Here is a 7,500-nt window from a genome sequence, read left to right as displayed (position 1 = left end):
CTCTCTGTTTCTGCCTCTCCCTCTCTCTCCCTCTGTTTCTGCCTCTCCCTCTCTCTCTGTTTCTGCCTCTCTCTCTCTCTCTGTTTCTGCCTCTCTCTCTCTCTCTGTGTTTCTGTCCCTCTCTCTCTCTCTCTGTTTCTGCCTCTCTCTCTCTCTGTTTCTGCCTCTCTCTCTCTCTCTCTCTCTGTTTCTGCCTCTCTCTCTGTTTCTGCCTCTCTCTGTTTCTGCCTCTCTCTCTGTTTCTGCCTCTCTCTCTCTCTCTCTCTCTGTTTCTGCCTCTCTCTCTCTCTCTCTCTCTGTTTCTGCCTCTCTCTCTCTCTCTGTTTCTGTCTCTCTCTCTCTCTCTGTTTCTGCCTCTCTCTCTCTCTGTTTCTGCCTCTCTCTCTCTGTCTGTTTCTGCCTCTCTCTCTCTCTCTCTCTCTGTTTCTGCCCCTCTCTCTCTCTCTCTCTCTCTCTCGCGCTCTCTGTTTCTGCTTCTCTCTCCCTCTGTTTCTGCATCTCTCTCCCTCTCCCTCTGTTTCTGCCTCTTTATCCATCTGTTTCTGCCTCTCTCTCTCTGTTTCTGCCTCTCTCTCTCTCTCTGTTTCTGCCTCTCTCTCTCTCTCTGTTTCTGCCTCTCTCTCTCTCTCTGTTTCTGCCTCTCTCTCTCTCTCTCTGTTTCTGCCTCTCTCTCTCTCTCTCTCTCTCTCTCTCTGTTTCTGCCTCTCTCTCTCTCTCTCTCTCTCTCTCTCGCGCTCTCTGTTTCTGTCTCTCTCTCTCTCTCTCTCTGTTTCTGCCTCTCTCTCTCTGTTTCTGCCTCTCTCTCTCTCTCTCTCTCTGTTTCTGCCTCTCTCTCTCTCTCTCTGTTTCTGCCTCTCTCTCTCTCTCTCTGTTTCTGCCTCTCTCTCTGTTTCTGCCTCTCTCTCTCTCTCTGTTTCTGCCTCTCTCTCTCGCGCTCTCTGTTTTTGCCTCTCTCTTGTTCTGTTTCTGCCTCTCCCTCTCTCTCTGTTTCTGCCTCTCTCTCTGTTTCTGCCTCTCTCTCTCTCTCTGTTTCTGCCTCTCTCTGTTTCTGCCTCTCTCTGTTTCTGCCTCTCTCTCTCTCTGTTTCTGCCTCTCTCTCTCCCTCTGTTTTTGCCTCTCTCTCGCTCTGTTTTTGCCTCTCCCTCTCTCTCTGTTTCTGCCTCTCTCTCTCTCTCTCTGTTTCTGCCTCTATCTCTCTCTCTGTTTCTGCCCCTCTCTCTCTCTCTCTGTTTCTGCCTCTCTCTTTTTCTGTCTCTCTCTGTTTCTGCCTCTCTCTCCCTCTGTTTCTGCCTCTCTCTCCCTCTGTTTCTGCCTCTGTTTCTGCCTCTGTTTCTGCCTCTCTCGCTGCCTCTCTCACTGCCTCTCTCTCTCTCTCTCTTTTTCTGCCTCTCTCTCTCCGTTTCTGCCTCTCTCCCTCTCTCTCTCTCTGTTTCTGCGTCTCTCTCTCTCTCTCTCTGTTTCTGCCTCTCTCTCTCTCTCTCTCTCGCGCTCTCTGTTTCTGCTTCTCTCTCCCTCTGTTTCTGCATCTCTCTCCCTCTCCCTCTGTTTCTGCCTCTTTATCCCTCTGTTTCTGCCTCTCTCTCTGTTTCTGCCTCTCTCTCTCTCTCTCTGTTTCTGCCTCTCTCTCTCTCTCTGTTTCTGCCTCTCTCTCTCTCTCTCTGTTTCTGCCTCTCTCTCTCTCTCAAATTCAAATTCAAATTCAAGCTGCTTTATTGACATGAAAAACATTGTGTCAATATTGCCAAAGCAACAATGTATACAATATACATTGTAACAAAATTATAAATGATAGCAAATAATAATATAAAATGGTAGTAAATAATAATACAAATTTAAATACAGAAATAATAACAATAAAATGGTAACAGTCAATAGTAGAAATGTAATAAATATAAAATCAAATTATGGAAAATGAAACTATAACTAACTTATAACTAAATAACGGTCATCTTCTTCTTTATATCAGTACTACAACTACAATCATCATTACTACGACTACTACTACCATCACTAAACTGTTATCACTACAATTACCAACCATATTTGGAATGATAAACATTAATAATTATAGTAATAACAATAATAGTAATAATAAGTAAGTTACTGTTGACTATGCAGATGTTATTATTCAGTGTCCCTCAGGCTATGGCAGGAAAAAACGTATTTGGCTGCAAGAGGAGCCATTGCTCCTTCGCCCATGAGTATTCTTAGTTTTTCCTCTGGGTTCAATTTGTAAAAATCTGGAATATATGTAGTCATTTCTGTGAATAATGAATCTCTTTGTGAGGAATATGTATCACAGTAAAGGAGAAAGTGCATCTCTGTCTCTACCTCCCCTGTCATGCAGTGACCACATACACGCTCCTCTTTGGGTAGCCATGTCTTTTTATGTCTGCCGGTTTCTATTGCCAATCGGTGGTCACTCAGCCTGTACTTGGTAAGGATCTGTCTCTGCTTCGTATATCTGACAGAATAGAGATAATCAGCCAATTCATATTCTGTGTTTAGGGTCAGATAGCAATTTAGTCGGCTTTGGGATTTTGTTTCGTTTTTCCAGTATTGTAAATATGATTCCTTTGATTGGTTCATGATTTTGCTTATTGGAAATCTTTCTTTTGAAGCAGTGCTGGTGTCTGCTTGGTTGGTTAGGTCCAACACCAGCTGACTGAGAGGGCTCGTTCCTGGGCTCAGCTCTTGGGCTTGAAGTGCTTTAAATTGCAGACTCGAATTTGGACTTGAATTTAGATGTAGCCAACATTTTAATGATCTTTTCTGTATCTTCATTATTAATGGAAAACGGCCCAATTCTGCCCTACATGCATTAGTTGGTGTATTTCTCTGGACTTGTAGGATTTTCCGACAGAATTCTGCATGTAGGGCTTCAATTGGATGTTTGTCCCACATTTTAAAATCCAGTTTATTGAGCGGCCCCCAAACCTCACTTCCATAAAGTGCTATTGGTAGGATTACACTGTCAAATATTTTAGTCCAAATTTTAATTGGGATGTTGATTTTGAATCATTTCATTTTTATTGCATACATTGCTCTGCGGGCTTTTTCTTTGAGTGCATTCACTGCCATATTAAAGTTTCCCGATGCAGATATGGTCAGACCAAGGTAGGTGTAATTTTTTGTGTGTTCAATTAAGGTGTTGTTCAGGGTGAATTTACATTTGTGTTTCTGACATCTCGTTTTTTGGAAAATCATGATTTTAGTTTTTGAAATTTACTGCCAGGGCCCAATTATGGCAATATTGCTCCAGAATATTAATGTTTTGTTGAAGACCTTCTTTGGTTGGTGATAGAAGTACCAAGTCATCAGCATATAGCAGGTATTTCACCTCTGTGTCAAATAGTGTGAGTCCTGGGGCTGGAGATTGGTCCAACATGTCTGCTAATTCATTGATATAAATGTTGAAAAGATTTGGACTCAAATTGCAGCCTTGTCTCACACCTCGACATTGTGAAAAAAAATTCTGTTCTTTGGTTTTTGATTTTTATTGCACACTTGTTTTCTGTGTACATACATTTTATTAAGTCATACACCTTACCACCAAGCCCACTTTGTAGAATTTTTGTAGAATAGCCCTTCGTGCCAAATCGAATCAAATGCTTTTTAAAGTCAATAAAGCAAGCAAAGATTTTGCCCTCTTTTTTTTGGTGGACGTGTTTATTAATTAGTGTGTGTAAGGTGTATATATGGTCAGTAGTGCGATGGTTAGGAAGAAAGCCAATTTGACATTTACTTATTACATTTTTTCTTGAAGAAAGGTTTGAATTCTTGAATTCAAAATGCTACAGAAAATCTTTCCCAAGTTACTGTTGACGCAAATTCCCCTGTAATTATTGGGGTCTGATTTGTCTCCACTTTTGTGGATAGGGAGATGAGCCCCTGGTTCCAGACATCAGGGAAGCAGCCAGAAGTTAAAACCATGTTGAACAATTTAAGCACAGCATTTTGCAACTCAGGTGTGCTGTTTTTCAGCATTTCATTTCTGATGTTGTCTACACCACAAGCCTTTTTTGATTTAATAGATTTTAGCTTTTCATTTAGTTCTTGTTGGGTTATTGGGTAATCTAATGGATTTTGGTTGTTTTTAATGACTGATTCAAGGATGTTCAATTTTTCTTTAATTTCTAATTGGTTCTGTTGTAAGTCGTTTTGTGGGATGTTTTTGTATAGATTATCAAAATAAGTTTTCCAAATTCCTACATCTTGTATGACTAATTCTTGTGGCTTTGTTGTGCTTAAATTGTTCCACATGTCCCAGAACTGATTTTGGTCAATTGCGTTTTCAATTTCATCAAGTGTCTTGTTGGTATAATTCAATTTCTTGCATTTCAGTGTTTGTTTATAGTGTTTCAGAGTTTCAAAGTATTCATATCTTAGCTCTGGGTTGTTTTGCTGCTTATGTTTTTTGTTTGACATTTGTCTTAGGTGTTTTCTAATTGTTTTACATTCATTATCAAACCATTTGTCAGAAACATTTTGATTTTTGCTTCTGATGTTGCATTGCTTTGGTTTTCTCAAATTTGCTTTCGATGCTGCTTTTTGGAATATGCAATTGATGTTTTGGGTAGCTGAATTGACACCATCTTTATTGTTTTGGTACTGTGAGTTATTGAAAAACTGTATAGAGTTCATCATTTCATTTGAGTTCAATGTTTCAATGAATGTCTCTGCACTGTTTGGAGCCCATCTGTATGATTGGTTTATGTTGTAAAGTTTATTGGGCTGTTTTTTTGAATGAATATTGCCGGTTAATTTCTTCAGAAACACGTTGATCTGACTGTGATCTGACAATGGTGTCTGTGGTCTGACAGTGAATGCATTAATGGAGGAGGGGTCAATGTCAGTGATGGCATAATCGACTACACTTGTCCCAAGAGCTGAGCAGTAAGTAAACTGACCTAAAGAGTCCCCTCTGATTCTACCATTAAGCATGTACAGGCCTAAGGCTCGACAGAGATGTACTAACTCTTTTCCATTTTTGTTCAGTATTTGGTCAGGACTGTTTCTATTATTTATAATAGGGCTACTGTACAAGGAGGGGTGTCCAAATATGTGGTGGTTACCTCCCGCATCAGTGTAGTCAGGCTCAGAACCTGTTCTTGCATTGAAATCTGCACAAAGAAGCACTTTACCCTGCGCCTGAAATGTAATGATTTCTGTCTGGAGATTGTCAAAAAACTGATCATCATAATATGATGAATCTGAAGGAGGAGCATAAGCTGCACATATGTATACATCATTGTCACAATAGATTGTACCTTTGTTAAGTTTTAGCCAAATGTGAGTGGTACCTTTTTTCATTTCATTCAGTGCTAAGTCCTGCTTATGCCAAATGATGATTCCACCTGAGTCTCGGCCCCGTTTAACATTTTTATGTTTGATTGATGGTAGTAAACTTTCTCTATAGCCTGAGGGACACTGAGTATCTATGTCTCCACGACACCATGTTTCCAGTAGGATTATGATGTCCTGTCCCTTGATGTTTTTAATCAATTCTGGATTTGTTGTTTTATAACCAAAATGTGAAGAGTATAGGCCCTGGATATTCCAAGAGCTGATAGTTAATGATCTCATTTATAATAAGTGATATTCACTGGTTTGAGTAAAGTACATCGAAAAAAAAAAAGAGAAAAAAACTATATATATATATATATATATATACATACATACACACACACATATATATATATACATACATATATATATTATATATATATATACACACATATATACATACACACACACACACATAGATACAATATACATACACACACATACACATACATATATATACATACATGCACATACACATATACACACATACATACACACACATACACATATACACATATACACACATACACATATACACATATACACACATACATACACACACATATACACACATACATACATACACATATACACACATACATACATACACATATACACATATACACACATACACACATACACACATACACACATACACATATACACATATACACACATACATACACACACATATACACACATACATACATACACATATACACACATACATACACACACATATACATACATACATACACACACATATACACACATACATACATACACATATACACACATACATACACACACATATACACACATATACACACATACACATATACACACATACATACACACACATATACACACATACATACATACACATACACACACATACATACACACATACACATATACACACATACATACACACACATATACACACATACACACACACATACATACACACATACACATATACACACATACATACATACATACACACATACACATATACACACATACATACACACACATATACACACATACATACACACATACATACACACATACACATATACACACATACATACACACATACATACACACACATATACACACACATATACACACACACACCATTACATATAACAATAATTATAATACCGGTGTCAATACATTTAGGAATATTTGTAAACAAATTAATAATAGAATGGAATAAGATTGCACATAAAATAAGTACAATGCAATCTGCAACCCTGTGTGTTTGTGTGTGTGTGTGTGTGTGTGTGTGTGTACGTGCCCGTGTGTGAATTAAAGGGACTGTCTAGCTCAGTAGTCTGCATATTAGTTGCAGTAGTTGGCGCACCTCTCCTATCTCTGATTGTTCTAGGGGTCTTCTGCCAGAGGTTACCTCAGCATATGTAGGCTGACGATCTGACTGATACATGGTGTGGACTGCATCATGTGGTCTACTTCCCTGAAGGGCAGTGTTCTGACCAACCCTGGAGTAGTGGTCAGTGCTGTGTTGTGATGGGCTGGGTCTAGTAGAGCTGTGTTGTGATGGGCCGGGTCTAGTAGAGCTGTGTTGTGATGGGCCGGGTCTAGTAGAGCTGTGTTGTGATGGGCCGGGTCTAGTAGAGCTGTGTTGTGATGGGCCGGGTCTAGTAGAGCTATGTTGTGATGGGCCGGGTCTAGTAGAGCTGTGTTGTGATGGGCCAGGTCTAGTAGAGCTGTGTTGTGATGGGCTGGGTCTAGTAGAGCTGTGTTGACATGTCAGAGTGGGGTGGTGACATGTCAGAGTGTTGACATGTCAGAGTGGGGTGGTGAGCCGTTCTGACGTTGAGCAGTGAGGCACAGTCCACAGTGATCTGTTGATTTATTTTGTCAATCAACTTTCCTGGGAAGTCTTTTCTTGGTAGGAGGGTGGACACAACTATATTGGTTGTTGGGAACATAGCCTGTGCCCGTTCTGCCACTCTTCTCACTGCCCCAGACACATTTTCACCTTTGGCATGAAGGTCGTTTGTGACAGTGTGGATGATGATGTTGTCAGGGGTGTCAATCCTGGTCTGACTGAGTAGCTGCATTGCACTCTCAGTTGTAGGACACCAGCATTTATACACCTGGTGTCTAGGGAATAATCTTTCCTGG

This window comes from Oncorhynchus nerka, linkage group LG16, assembly GCF_034236695.1.
Source record: "Oncorhynchus nerka isolate Pitt River linkage group LG16, Oner_Uvic_2.0, whole genome shotgun sequence".
Lineage (NCBI taxonomy): Eukaryota > Metazoa > Chordata > Actinopteri > Salmoniformes > Salmonidae > Oncorhynchus > Oncorhynchus nerka.
This window is presented reverse-complemented; position numbering follows the sequence as displayed.